Here is a 15,980-nt window from a genome sequence, read left to right as displayed (position 1 = left end):
TTGCTTGAACCCAGGAGGCAGAGGTTGCAGTGAGCCGAAATCATATCACTGCACTACAGCCTGGGCAACAGAGCAAGACTCCACCTCAAACCCCCACCCCCCGTCCCCCTGAAAAAAAGCCCAAATGTGATATATTATAGTGTAGTTAGGCATGAGCCTACAAGAAGATATGATGAAGTAATACATGCTTGCACCTATATAGGTAATAATCTTCAACATCTTCGAAAATAGATTGGTACTGGTGTGTTATATTGGTGGCTTAGTTGTCATAAGTGGTCTCTTATCTTCAGTGATTGAATTTTCTGAATTGGTGAACAGATTTTGGTGGAATTAAAAAAAACCAGAACCGTTGGCCCTTGATTTATATATTAGTTATATTTTTGGAATATTTAGTATACATTAAGGCAGCGTGAGACATACATACTTTGTGTTTTTATGTATGACAGAGTTAGGTACTGGTTTCAGTTCTACAAAGATTATTCATGAAAATGAATGCTCAGTGGGATAGTTGATACTTGTGGGGCAAAGACTATGTCTTGGCCTATTTGGGATGTTATAACAAAAATGCCAGAAACTGGGTGGATCAAAAACTAAACATTTATTTCTCACAGTTCCGGAGGCTGGGAAGTCTAAGTTCAAGGTGCTGGCAGATTCAGTGTCTGGTAAGGGCTCCTTCCTCATAGAGGGTGCCTTCTCTGTGTTGTCTCATAGTGGAGGGGGCTAGCTAGCTCTCTGGGTTCTCTTTTATAACAGCACAAATCCCAATCATGAGGGGTCTGCCCTCATGATCTAATCACCTCAAAAGGCCCTATTTCCTAATGCCCTCACCTTGGGAGTTATGATAGTGGCATGAATTTTGGGGAGACACAAACATTCAGGCCATAGAAGGCTAATTCTTAGTTGTGTGGCACCACCCAGGCATTTCAGTGCCTTTGGCGTCTCTGACCCTTGCTTACTTATGGTCATTACTCACTTTCCCATCCCCTCGTTTCCAAAAAGTTGCTCAGGGATGGTCCTGTCCTTGTTGAAAAGGACAAAATAGATAATCAAGAGAGAAAGATAGTAAAAGTTACTCATAATTCCCTTCGCTTACGTGTAATTGCTTTTAACATGTTGGTATATATCTTTCTAGATACAGAAAGCCTAAACACTACTTTATTGCGCATTGAGCGCACCCACTTTATTTTACAAGTGTTCCTCCATAAAGAGTGGTGCTTATTGTAGGAATCTCGGCCTTGTTATGGTCACATGGGACAGTAAGACTAACGCCCCTGTTACAGGCTCTTCGGAGTGTAGTGGTCTTCTTTATATAATTGATGAGTTTCCAAGGAGGCATATAATTTGACAAGTTAGTATAGCCAACAGTGTGAAAAAATCAGTACTTAAAATATTACGTCTATTTCATTATATATTAGGTTCATAATATTTGATCTGTTCCTATCTCCTTCCCATACTTAATGACATATATTATACTTCTCCATTGTCCTATATGGTAGCTGATAGTCACATACAGCATTTGAAATGTGGCTAATATGAGTGGAAATATGCTGTAAATGTAAGATACAAGCTGGAGTTTGAACACAATAAAAATTTGACCTGTTTTTTCCTACTGCTGTGATAAAACTTAGAATTACATTAGGTGGCTCACATTTTGTTTCTGTTGGCCAGTGCGGTTATAGACCATTTTAGATACCTAGTTTATATTCCACTCTGAGCAGTGGTGTTAAAGATATTCCCATAGTATGGCAGTTGTGTCAGTTAGTGCCAAGAAGGTATGGGAAAAGGATCCTGAGTGGCAATGTTGAAGGAATTAATATGAGGAAATGGGCTTATACTAAAGCTGGGAGGATTTGATGAGCTAACAGTGGTTTTCAATTGGGGGTAATTTTATCCCCCAGGGGATACTTGACAATTGCTGGAGACATTTCTAACAGTCAAGTTTCTAGGATATTTTTACCTCTTTTAAATTGGTAAATAATACGATTATTACTTAAAAATCTAAGGAATGTTGAGAATTAAGTCCCTCCAAATTTCACTCTCTTCCTTAGTTACCATATCAATTCTGTATGATATTTTTGTTGTTGCTATTTTGTTGTTGTTGTCGTGGTTTGAAACAGGGTCTCTTTCACCCAGGTTGGGGTGCAGTGGCATGATCTCAGCTCACTGCAACCTTCTCCCAGGCTCAAGTGATCCTCCCACATCAGCCTCCTGGGTAACTGCAACCACAGGCTTGTGCACCACAACTAGCTAATTGTTTTGTATTTTTGGTATAGACGGAGTTTTGCTGTGTTGCCCAGGCTGGTCTCCAACTCCTGAGCTCAAGTGATCCACCCACCTTGGCCTCCCAAAGTGCTGAGATTATAGGCTTAAGCCATCTTGGCTGGCCATCAATTCTGTATGATATTTTGCCTTTTATTTTTATTTTATTTTATTTTATTTTTTTTGAGGCAGAGCCTCACTCTGTCACCAGGGCTGGAGTGCAGTGGCACGATTCTGGCTTACTGTGGTCTCAACCTCCTGGGCTTAAGCAGTCCTCTTGCCTCAGCCTCCCAGGGCACCATGCCTAGCTAGTTTTTGTATTTTTTGTAGAGCTGGGGTCTCACTGTGTTGCCCAGGCTGGTCTCCCAACTCCTGGGCTCAAGCAATCCGCCTACCTCTATCTCCCAGTGTGGTGGGATTACAGGCGTGAGCCACCGCACCCTGCCTCTGTGGTATGAGGCAGTTCAGATGATATCATGGGTAGACCTGCGATGTGGGCAAGGTATAAAATAAGAGAGAGGAAGAGACAGAGAAGTGGAAATGTAGTGTGAGGAGAGAAGGAGAGGTGGAGAGAGAATGGGGAAAAGAGTGGGGCGGAAAAAGGACAGTTATGGAGCAATGCTAATAACCATGCCATTGGTTGTTTTTTTCCCCTGCTTTCAGCTCTTAAGCTGTCCAAGAATCCAGCAGATAACCTCTTAATGCCACAATGAAGACATGTAAAACATGTAAAAGTTAGTTTAGGCTGAAGTGGAAATGGAAGTAGATTGACACTTAAGGTTTTGCTATTTAATCTATCACCACCACTAGGATGTTTACAAGTATGGAAAAGAGCATATCATCCTTTAATTGCAATGGATTTTTTTTTTTTAAATAGAATATCCAGTGAGTGCTATAGCCTAGCATACTCTAATCATAATAGCCGTTGCCTTAGTGCCATCTTTCTTCTGTGACTCAGCTCCCTATTGTGCGTTTGTGTGTGTGTGTGTGTGTGTGTGTGTTCTATGGAAGGCATTTTGTTTTTATATATTTAATAGGAAAATTTTAAAAACCAAAGAGAAACCCTATTTATAATACACTCTAGTATCCTCAACATTAGTTAAAAAGCAAATATTAAGTACAAATGCTTAACCAAAAGAGGTAAATAATGGGGCCGATAACAAAAATATGTAATATCTCTGTAGCTTGTCTACTGCTGAGTGAGCTTTAGACTACTAAGCTTAAAAGGAAACAGACCCATATTTGATGTTTATAGAACAGCTAAGGCATTTTATTAATTATGCTTTAATGAAGCTAGATTACATTCTTGGGACATAAATAAGAGTCATAGAGATTTTGTTTTAATACATTTTGTTGGGTAGTGTACTCTTCTTAGTTTATGAAAATAAAAAACCTTTTACCCCTTTGTCTCTCAAATGTCTCATAAATATCGATTAGAAATAGTGGTAATATTTCAAATATTAGTTCCAAACAGTGATTTTTTTTTTTTTTTTGGTAGAGTTTGAGTGTACTTCAGAGTATTTCTCAAGTTCTATGGAATCCTAAATGCTGTGGGCAATAAAATATTTTTTCACCACTTATATTTGGAAAATGCTTTCCAATATAATGACCTGTTTGATGATTATAGGTAATATTTAATGAGTGCTTAATACACACCAGATGTTGGGCTAGCTTTCATGCATAATTTCCTATAATCCTCACAAGTGCCCTCATAAGATACATTTTTTTGGATGTGCTTTTGGATTGGTTAAAGCTCTTGCTTAAGGTTACACAGCCAACAAAAGGCATCATATACTTTGAGGAATGGTGTTCAAGAGCTCCAGTCATTATCAATCTTCTTCAAAATTTTGCAATTTTTTTGTGCCCTAAATTAGCTACATCCACATTCATATTATGTTTGGTGCATGTTAGAATCCAGCTCAATCCAGTCTGTTTGAGAGCGTGAGAAGAGAGTTTGTAATAGCAAATGATGAGGCCCCTTCACCTGGGGTTGTGTTTCTTACTTTTCTTGTCTCTCCTACCAGTAATCATTTTTCATATTCATTATATATACAACTCTAGCTGCAGGAAGAGTTTTATTTGCTCTCATAGAGAAGAGCACTTGAGTCCTAATTACCTGTATATCCTTCCCTTTCCTTCCCATTAATAAGACTAATCATGCTCTAATACTACTATTATACCACCAGGGTGAAGGCAGAACCTCCATGTTTGGCTTTTCTTTTGTCCCTGTATGCATTTGCAGGTGAAGACTATGACACAATTACTTTAAAGGGAATATTGCTCCTTTGGAAATATTTCAAAGCTGAGACGACCCACATTTTATTAAATTTGTAAACCACAGTTAGATTTTATTATAGCAACGAAGGCCAGACTTATGCAGAATTTTTTCGCAAGAGATTTCGGCCTGTTCTAGAGAAGACTGCTAGGTACTAAATTATTTTCTGAGTTAACTTGATTTTAGTATTTCCAAAGCCATCACTACTCAGACTTTCCAGCCCCACTACCCAATGAGGGAAGGAAGGAGATAAATTCAATGGACTTTTTGTTAGGGTTACAAAGGTGCCCCTCTTTGCTACTGCGGGGGGGAAGAATAGAGTAAGCCTTTCTTTGATTTTCTCATTATTCGGGATTCAGGAAGTTCTTGAAGGGGTGAATGAATGTAAGAGAAATGTCTTAGTATTACATTTGTTTCTCTTCTTGTTACTATAATTTCTCTCTTGTTCAGAATAAAATCTTTTTCTTTGGCATATCATCAAATGGAAGATGTTTTTAGGGAGAGAGATGACATATACTAAGCCATTTGCTACTACTGGGACTAGAATGTAAATATCTGATGAAGCATCATACTTTTAAGACACTGCTTCTTTATTATCAAGTTTTCTTATTTTACAAAATGATCCTATACTAGTTGATGCAAGGCGAGCTGTGACAACGCATCCTTTCAGCCTTTCGTTCCTGGGAGGTGTTTGTTTCAGCCATGAGTAGTTAAACTAGTGCCATATTCTTTTTTTTTTTTTTTTTTTTTTTTTTTTAGTGGACAGTAGAAGAGGGGTATGGATAGCAGTAGGGTGTAGGAGGATGCTAAACATTCATTCAAAGAAAGTCAAATATTGAACAGAGGAGAAAACAAATTCCACACCCAAGCTCATGAAATGATTTCCTTGTGGTCATCAGTGTGCAGTGCAGTCACTTCTAAGAGTCCCCTTTTATAAAGACAGGTCTCCAGAGTGAGAGGATTAATGCCATCTCCTCTTTGTGGAAAAACTGGTAAAGCAGAAGGATTGTAGGCATGTCATATAGGCCGCTTTCACTCTTGAAAAGGAAAACACCAAGGAAAATAAAACACACTTAAAAATTAATTTATAACTCTTAAAACACTGCAAACTGTCCTGCGGAACTTGCCTCTGCAGCCCGGGATGACCTCAGTCAAGATTCCATACATAATGTTTTTTCCTAATAGCCATAGTGACTCAGAACTCATGTCATTCCAAGATAGTGTAAGACACAGGCGAGGTGGCTTTCAAACTTTTGACTGTGACTCACAGCAAGAAGCATTTTGGAGTAAGGCCCACTGCATGGATAGTGCCCACACACATCTGAAATGAAAATTTCATGAAACAGTAATTACTCTTACTATGTTTAATGTGCACCTATTCCTTGTCTTTTAAATTTTTATTCAGTTTTATTTCACTTAAAAAGACAGAAAGAAACCTTGTTTTAAACTACTAACTTGATTTTGCTACCCAATAGTGGGTCCTACCCCATACTGAAATTAAAAAAGACAACACCAGTCTGCTTCAAGGGTTCACTGCGCAGGAGTTCCTACTGCCCTCATGTGACAGCTCTCACACCTGACTATAGGTCATCTGGTGTATTCCTCAACACAGCTGGTCTAGAACCTTTTATTTTTTCACAACTCCATGTAGCCTGACCATCCTTTCTCTCTAAGTCAGTGATTTGGCAGGAAGAGGGAAGTTTACATTTGCACCTTCTCAGCCTGGATCATAACACTGGAGCACCTGCGGCCTGATTCTCATCAGCTGAATCTGAGCCCGGCAAGCAGTGTGTTTCCTAGAGCCATGGTTAATGCTACATCTAATTCTTTGTTATGGGCTAGAACAGAACTTGGACTTTGCTGAGAATATGTATATGGGATGTGAGGAGGAGAGATGTGGGAAGAAGAGAAACAATAAAAGGAAGAATGAGAAATTCCTCTTGGGCACATGGTGGTGACATTCACCTTAAAAAACCTGCTGGTGTATATATATATATATACACACACACATACATACACACACACAACATTATATATATACACACACACACACACACACACATATATATATATATATATATATTTTTTTTTTTTTGAGGCGGAGTCTCGCTATCACCCAGGCTGGAGTGCAGTGGCGTGATCTCAGCTCACTGCAAGCTCCGCCTCCCGGGTTCAGGCCATTTTCCTGCCTCAGCCTCCCGAGGGACCACAGGGACCCGCCACCACGCCTGGCCAATTTTTGTATTTTGAGTAGAGATGGAGTTTCACCATGTTAACCAGGATAGTCTCAATCTCCTGACCTCGTGATCTGCCCACCTTGGCCTCCCAAAGTGCTGGGATTACAGGCATGAGCCACCATGCCTGGCTGCCAGTATTTTTTAAATTGGCGATTTGGGGGATTGGGGTGGGGATGGCTCCTTTGTTTTATTTCTTGCTGCATTTGTTTTGTCTTCTGAATTATGGTACCCGCACCAAAATAGTTTCAATTGAAAAACAACAGCAAAACAGAGATTCATTCAGAAAAGTTACAAAGAATGGATAGAAAAAAAATTACCAATAGTCCAGTTTAGAATTTGACCCCTCTGATATATGTATAATACTGCAGCATGCCATGTAGAGTTACAGTAATGACTTCTTTTTATCCTTAACTTCACGTCCCAGTTCATATGCTTCACAATTTCAGTTTTGCAAAGGATTAGGATCATGTTTGACATAGTATGGATGGTCAGAGTCAAAGAATGTGTTCTGAAAGGAAGGCTTTGGCCATGCATAGAAATCAAGCCTTTCTCAGGAAATAGACAAGGCCAAAACACCATTGTTAGTCATCTTCTGTTTTACTATGCCTTTGCGTATATTCTCCTTCACCTCTCCGTGGTTGTTGCTACCTGGTACTATGGAAACAATAATGGTACCCACCTTGTTGTGAGGAATCATGAGACTACATGCCGGGTGCCCAGCACATAGTGAGCCCTAGAGTGTGAGAGGTCAGAATGTGGAGGTATTCATTGTTTTATCCCTCGTGTCTAAGACACTACCTGGTATGCAGTTGGTGCTCAATAAATATTTGACAAATGAATAATGTTGGCCACAATAATAATTATGGTAATAGAGAAAAGATAATATTATAAGAGACAGAGGGACTGATCTGGGCTGATCACATGTACTCTTTCAAATAATTTATGAGTTTGGGAAAAGTGAATCAGTTATAAGACAAACTTATATTCTTTTAGTCAATTTAAATTAACAGGAGTACCAGTTGACAACACTGGTAGGCACTGGTGATGTAAACATAAGCAAGAAGTGTGATTCCTGGTTCAAGAAGTCACAGTCCAGTTGGGTACAGCAAAGGTCACAGCATAGCATGAGGGGTATGGGCAGGAAAGGCCTGCATCCCACATGGAGCTGGGTTTGGGGCTGGTGATGCATGGAAGCTGAGTTTTGAAGGATAAATAGCCATTAGACCAGCAGAGGAGGGACTAAGAAGGATGTTGCAGGCAGGGAAAGGGTGAATACCAGAGACGTGAGACCATGGGGGGGTCACCAAGTCATGAGACGGAATTAGGGTTGAGGGTTGAGACCTGCAAGCGTGGCAGAGCCTTATGCTAAGGTGTTTGTCTTCTATCCCGAAGGCAATGGAGAACTGTGGAGAGATTAAGTAGGTGCAGTTTGTGTGTTTTGAAAGAGTGGTGTGTGGTGAAAGTGGATCATAGAGTGTGGCAAGATGAGAAGTAAAGGGATGGGAAAAACTAATCCTCCTGCAGTTTAGGGACAGGCAGGCACACATACTCCATTTTCAAAGGCATCCCAACTGTAGCAACTAAATGGTGGCAAACAAAACCAAAACAAAGCCTTAGTGCAAAAGTAGAACTGTTACAGGTGTCTCACAAGTGATAACAACAACAGTGACAAAACAACAATCATCTAATAATAATGCTATTGCTAGTTTTATTATGAAAGCAGAAGCCAGAGCTGCTGACTTTCCTAGCAACTTTTGCAGGACATTTAAATCCCTCTAGCTGGCCCTTTGTTCCTGTGTTGCCATGGTGTGTCAATAAGCCCAGCTCAGAATAACCCAGGCAGTGAAATGAGAGGTACAACTTGCTCACTGGCATGTTGGCTGGCCAGGTTACACTGTTTTCATTGCTCCCGTCTTGGGAGGAGCACTGGGCAGCTGGTTGCCCTGGCAGCTGTGAAGGTGTATGTCTCTTGGCTGCCCAGAGTTTGAAACAGAACCAAAACTTGCGTGCCTACTGAGCATGTGCAGCTCCCGACTGAGCTGATAGCAACTGAAAATAGCCCACTGAGCACCTGTCCCTTGTACACCAGCCCCTGGCTGACTGCCATTTAGGACAATGTGGACTTACTCAGTAGACAGGTGAGGTGCTGAGCAGATTTTAATGGTTCTTAGGGAGATCTTGGGAACTTTGGCCCTACTTGAAAGGAAGAAAAAAAGCAGCAGGCTTCTGAGAAGTTCCATTTGTTGCTTCTGTGGTTAGTGGGTGTCCACACTGGCTATGTATATATAGTTGTGCCTGAAGACTTCATATTGTTCTCCTTACAGCAGTTCAGTAAACTAAGTACGTTTTCTCTTGGAGGGAAAGGCTATCCTAAAAGTCTCCTGGGGGTAGCCATCCATGGTTTATACAGCCTCAGCTTTAGAAAGTTTTGGAGTTAACTATTTTGTTTCATTTTAGACCTGCTCTTTAATCCCCAGTGATTGTTAGTCAATTCTACAAGGTGTCTCTTTGCTACATTATTATTTCTCAGTAGTCCAAATGTTGGCACAAGTAGAATCACAGAATAGAATCCCAGCATGTCAGGAGCTGTCTGTTCCCTTTTGGGATTTCTTCCATTTCCTTCTGGACTTTAATCTCTTCAGTGAGCTTGCCATTGTTGGACAGACTTGGTGGCCAGTGTGGATGGAAGCAGGCTCTGGAAGGAAATGCTTCTGAAATGACTGGTGGCATTAAAGCTACTATTTAAAAGTGACCCTTTGTAGATACTTGGGTTATCTTTAGGCTGTCAGTGATCTGCAGCTACAGGAGCCAGAGGGAATCTGCGGAAACTCTTACTTGTTGCTCTCGCCTGGATTTGTGTTTAGATATTCTTGCTCCCCGGCCAGTGGCCTCGTGACACATCTCAGACTTAGCTGGCTTTCTTCTGCCAAAGTCCAAGATTATTGTGGAAGCTGGGAATGATTTGCCATGGCACAGATTGAGGGGGAGGGATTGTGTGCTTGAAAAGCCAGTTCTGGTTCACAGCACTCAAATGGGATGCTTTCTGTTTCTACCTGCAGTGTAGGCACCTGGAGCCTTTCTGTGGGCCCAGGGGTACAAAAGAACAAACTCAAAATGACTCAAATGTAACGGTCTCATCGTGACTGTAAGATCTTTATTCTATGACTGATAAGCCAATTTTGTTCAATATGTTAAACCTGAGAATTAATGAATTGTTTTGGACCATATTAATTAGACTGATGGGGAAAGAAGACATGTAAAGCAAAGATCGAGTTATAACGGCTGGTATACAGAGGCACAGGCATGTCTTCCTGGGATTGAAGGCATGGGATTCCTTTCTTCATTAACCTTTCATGGAGTTCTGGACTTGGTAGGGCCTTGGGAAATAATGGGGAAATTGGAGGACAAGGAAGTAGCATTATCAGAGGCTTGGACTCTGCCCCAAGTTTTTACCATTTTGACTTTTATTTTAAAATCGCTTTGACTTCGTCTAGGATGAGAGGTAAATACAGTAGCCCCCTATTTATCCATGGGGAATACGTTCCAAGACTCCCAGTGGATGCCTGAAACCACAGATGGTATTGAACCTTATATATACTATATCTTTTCCTACATCTAGGATAAAGTTTAATTTATGAATTAGGCACAGGAAGAGATTAACAATAACAACTTAAAGTAAAATAGAACAATTATAACAATAGTCCAGCATCACCACTCTTCTGCTTTGGGGCAGTTATTAAGTAAAGGAAGGGTTCCTTGAACGCAACCTGCAATACCATGGCAGTGGATCTGGTAACCGAGACAGCTGCTCAGTGACTAGCAGCAGGGTAGCATCTACCATGTCGGTACGCTGGACAAAGGGATGATCCATGTCCTGGGCAGGATGGAGCTGGACAACATGAGATTCCATCATGCTACTCAAAGAGCACACAACTGAAAACTTAGGAAATGTTCATTTCTGGAATTTTTTGCTAAGTATTTTTGGACTGTGGTTGATGGTAGGTAACTGAAATACTGGAAAGTGCAATGGTGGATAAGGGAGGATAAGCGGGGACTACTGTAGTCTGGAAGTTACTTTGTTCCCTCTGTGCTTTTCTTTGGGGTAGGATAGGTTGTGGAGCTAGGAAGGGGAGTTTAACTAATTCAGGACATTTTCACCTTTAGCTGTGGGTGCCACAGTGCCTAAAGGTTGCATTTCAAGACTTGTTAAACAAATTGGAGCCCTGTATAACTTTTGAAGGGTTTGTCTCTGTGGTTTGAAAGCTTCCAGAAAGGCTGTAGGAGTGTGGTAGAGGCTTGCTGATGGCAACCAGAGCCAAGATTGGCAACCTTGGAGGAGGTCCAGTCCCTGAATCCCAGAGACAGAGGTAGAGTAGGATGCAAGGAGAGAGAAATTGAAGTGGAGAGCTAAGCACAAAAGCTACCTGTTGGTTCTTTCTCCACTGCTCTGTCTCACCTAGAGCCCATCGTTAAATGTTTCCTGTAAAACCAAAATTCTCAGTGTAGAGCCCAGGTGGGAAATCCTCACTGAAATGCCATATACTCTCTGGTTAGCCCGAGGAGGTGGGGGAAGCAATGAAAAGTGTGCCTGTAATCCCAGCACTTTGGGAGGCCGAGACGGGCGGATCACGAGGTCAGGAGATCGAGACCATCCTGGCTAACACGGTGAAACCCCGTCTCTACTAAAAAATACAAAAAAACTAGCCGGGCGAGGTGGCGGGCGCCTGTAGTCCCAGCTACTCGGGAGGCTGAGGCAGGAGAATGGCGTGAACCCGGGAGGCAGAGCTTGCAGTGAGCTGAGATCCGGCCACTGCACTCCAGCCTGGGCCACAGAGCGAAACTCCGTCTCAAAAAAAAAAAAAAAAAAAAAAGAAAAGTGAGTCCTCAGAGTCAACACTTCTTCCTGTGGCTTGAACAGATCTTCCAGCCTGAGACATTCAATAGATGGAACCACATTCCTGGCTCTCTCCTAAGACTAAACAAGGAATGACTTCTGAAATGTTTACAGTTCACTGGGATTTTCTTCCCTCTTCCTCCAGGTTATTCTATTCTCTGTTACTCTCCCTATCACTGGGGTTCCACTTAGACATGGCCATTAGTACATATGCTGAGGAGACAGTATTTTTTGGTTTTAAAGTGTTCCTCAGTAGGCAATTCCCAGTAGGCCTTGTAAGCCTTTGTTTCTCTGAAGCAGAGATTCAAGAAGTTTGAAGACAAAATGAAGAAAGGGGTCATTATTTTCTCCCATATTAAGGAGTTGTTTTACAGACATGCTGTATTTGTTAAAGCCAAGTCTTTGCAACATTCAGAGGATCATAAAAAGCATGGAAAAGACAGACCAATATTGTCTTAGGTCATTACCCCACAGTGTTCTTTCATTTGTTAGTCACTTGAACACAGGCTGAGTTTTTTGGCTTCTAAATAGAAGGTGTGGCTGCTGCAATAGGCTTAATTTACAGGGATTATTTCAGAGACAAGGAGTCAGCCCAGACACAAAATAAACAGATGGCACTTTTTTTTTTTTTTTTTCCCTCAGCTTCAGCAGTTCAAATGCAGGATGACTTAGGAATCCTTATCACCTTCAGCAGAGCAAGAAGGGGAAAATGATGTAATTCACTCTTCCCCACTCCCTACTGAAGGTGCCATTATTTCACTGATAGGGAAAAAATATGGCAGCGAAGACCAGGGAAAAATGACAGCAAGGAGCAGGGGCAGCTTTTTCTGTACTAGGCAGCCAAGTCCTGCACTGACCCCTCCAAGCTGACGAGTTGCAGGCATGTGTTGTGTTTTGATGATTCTAATCACCGTAGCCCAGAGTCCTCAAATCAACCATCCAGAGAAGGACCACCCACAGAGCCCAGCTGTTCTATTAATGTATTAAATAGTTCCTCAATTATTTTTAGGAACACTTGTATTTTACCTGTTTCTTTTAACTGACAGGCAAACAAAAAACCTACCACACCACAAAAAGTACTAATTTTCTATATTCGTGAGCCCAAGTAGGTGAACAGATGTGATGGTATGGCAAGCTCTTCTAGGAAGAAATGGTTTGCTCAGGCATGCCGGCTTGGTGACTAAGCCTTGCCTTAAGATCTGTGCTGACATTTAAAGACTTTATGGGCTCAGCCTGCTCTGAAAACCAGCATCAGGTCTGTCCCCACCTCTAAATCCTTTCTGTGAAGGGAAAATTCATTCTGAAGCAAATACTCATCAGGCCTGCACTCCTGCCAGCCACTGAGGCTGTTGTGGGGTATGTAATGAACGGTGAGCAAAGTATTAATAGATGCAGCTCACCCTCATGGTGCTTACAATCTATAGGAAAGATGACATGTGAACAAAGGCTTCTCTGAGAAAGTAACATGTAAGGTGAAATCTGCACAGTAGATAGGCACTAACTGGGTGGAGAGGTGTTGGCTGGAGGGAGATAAGCATTCAACATAGAAGGAATTCCATGCTTAAAAGGACCTGAGATCCCTAAGGCCTTTTAAGAACATTCAATAACTGAAGAGGAGGCTGAAGAGCATGCAGGGATCAGGTCAGCCAGCACTTGTAGGCCAGGTTAATGACTAGTCTCCACTTTTGAGCAGGCCAGGTTAATGACTTTGAGTGTGATGGAAGCCGAGAGAGTCAGCCTTATGTACTTGAATGAATGGGAATGCCATTTCCTGAGGCAGGGAACACTGGAGGAAGAATACATCTGGAGTTCAAAATCATGGAAGTTTTTGTTATTGATATTCAATTTATATGCAATCTTATTTGAATGCCTCTATTTGCCTTCATAACTGCCGAAATACATTTTCTTCTTGACTTTACAACTTAACTAAGTGTCAGTCTCTCGGATAAGGGGAGAAAAATGATTTGAGTTCCCTAAATGAGTGTTTTATAATGAGAGATTATTTAGGCACTGGGTGTATTTTATCCCTGAGAGTATAGCCTGTCCTCTTGTCAGAGGATCAAATGCCCTTCACTAGGCATTCCAGACAGACCTTTGTGTTTCTGTCTTAGGAGCAGGCTTGCTGGCAATGATACCTAGCATTGCAAAATCCTTCTTAAAGCCTTTGTTTAATGCCAGAGATCGCAAATGCTTTCAGATTCTGGAGAGGTGCCAAACTGTGCTCCCGGATTAGGAGACGATGGAAGGACTCCTATAATCTATAAACCTCATATAAGCTTGCCATTTCAAATGAATGAATTGTTTAGAGTGTTGGAAGGAGTCCAGGGATGCTTGAGTTCCTTTTTTAGCTATACAAATTCTAAGCTATTGGACTTTTATAATTACAGTCTAATTTCTGCATTATGATTTGTGCTACTTTGAGGTGAACTTGTAAAAAATTCAGCCTGTTCCTTTTGCTGCCCTCTAGGACAGATCATGGCCATGGGCCAGTTTACTTGTAGCGTTTTCTTATTTGTCTTTTATGTCAAAGACATTTGTGGGAAGTGTTGGTTTTTGTGCACCATTTAGAGTGATACTCAGTTTCAATGCCTTAAAGCATTGCAGAGTGCGTGACTGGGCAGGTGTGAATAGGTAAGTCCACAGTGTTGTGATTGCTAAAGTCCCAGTTAAACATAAATGTGAATACTTTTATCATGAAATACAAGATTATACCAGACTGTGACAGTTTTTAAAAGTCCACGATGCTCTTTGGTCTGCCTCTTTCTCTGCCAGTCCAGCATTAGACTCGGAGGAGATATGCCCAGATGGTGAACTGAGTATCATCCAGAGCAGGACAAATCTTTTTAAAGAGCTGGCCATGGTGAACTCCTGGGATTCCCAGCCTGCACCGCTGGTTTGTGGAGCCAGCCCCGCATTCTCCCTGGTGGCACCGAGGCAGTCTCTGTTTGTGGTCAGAACTCCCTGCTGTTCCCAGCCAGCCCAGGCTGCGAGTGTTTTCACACGACTCTGGCTCTGGTGATACAAAGGGCACGCAGTGCCAGCCATAACACTGAGTAATGCCGGGAGGTGCCTTCTAGAACAAACAATGTGGGTGAGCTCTGCAGAGAGGGAATACCTCTGGCTTGACATTTAAATTACTGAATTATTCAAATGAATGTCAATTAGGTGGAGTAGACTTTCTGCCTTCTGCCAGGGCACTTCCTGGATATTCGCACAGGCGAGTGTAAAATACTTTACATCAGATACCGTGCTTCCTGGCAGTACTGTTGAAAATCAGTCACAGAATGTGATTATCTGTTCCTTGGTGTTCCTTGATGTGTGCTGTATTTATATCACAGTCTGAAAGATTAGGAGTCTACACACCCATACCTGTGGCTCTGAAAGGGGTTTTGTGATCATTCTCGAACCCCACCCCCACTCCCACACCAAATAAAATATCACAGGCCCACACATGTTATGCTTATTCCTAAATTTGACAAGACTGAAAAAGTGAGTCATGGGCATTTTGAGTCCTGCTGTCTTCCTTAGAATTGTGGATATCAAGATCCGAGAATGCTATTACTACCTTGCTTTTAACCTTCTTTGTTGACTTAGTAATTCTAGTTCAGAAAATACTTCCATCTACTCAACTCTGTCAGATGAAATTGCCAAAGTGACATGTAGCGAATGTGAATGTGTGCCTGCATGTGTGTTCACCTGTGTGGTCATTTTGTCATTCTTACGAATTTAGGGTCTTCATTTATATTTGGATATATATAAAAAATAAATACACGATGAAGGACTTTGCTAATTAGTTATGTGGGAATACACAAAGTAAGAAGATTGAATGGTGGATAAGGAACAAAATAGGAAAGAGAAGTTAGGGAAGGTTTTGTACTTCCCCGTTAGCTAACTGTTGGACTCAGCTCAGGGTTCTTTCATATCAGAAATTGAGTTAATTATTACATATCATTAACAGTTGTCCTTCCTTGCCGTTTCCCCCCGATTGTGGAGGGTAGGTTATAAAAACCCTGGTATTTGACATCTTACTGAAAAGAATCACCAACTTACAGGTAGATAATCCCTGGTTGTCTACATGCAACTACAGGAAGTACATAAAGAATTTAAGGAGAGTGCTTAATAAACAGATGAATCCCTTTGACTTAGTTTGTGACCCTGCAGGATTAAAGCCTAGGTATACCACGGAGTTAGGTATAGTGAGTGAATTTTACTGAAGGTGATATTCACTTGAGGCTGTCACATCTGGCAAAACTCTTTAGGTTATAGTACAAACGACTGTCAGGCTCCCTGCACAGCCTATCAAAAACTAGAGACC

The 15,980-nt window shown here is 41.5% G+C and overlaps 1 protein-coding gene across 7 annotated transcripts in view; it reads left to right on the top strand.

Moving 5' to 3' along the window:
• ACVR1 (activin A receptor type 1) overlaps window positions 1-15,980 on the top strand; it is a 140,979-nt gene that overhangs the window by 76,646 nt on the left and 48,353 nt on the right. The window lies entirely within an intron of this gene.

This window comes from Theropithecus gelada, chromosome 12 (genome assembly GCF_003255815.1).
Source record: "Theropithecus gelada isolate Dixy chromosome 12, Tgel_1.0, whole genome shotgun sequence".
NCBI classification, from domain to species: Eukaryota; Metazoa; Chordata; class Mammalia; order Primates; family Cercopithecidae; genus Theropithecus; species Theropithecus gelada.
Note: the sequence above shows the minus strand (reverse complement) of the source record. Positions and strands in the feature narration are given on the sequence as shown.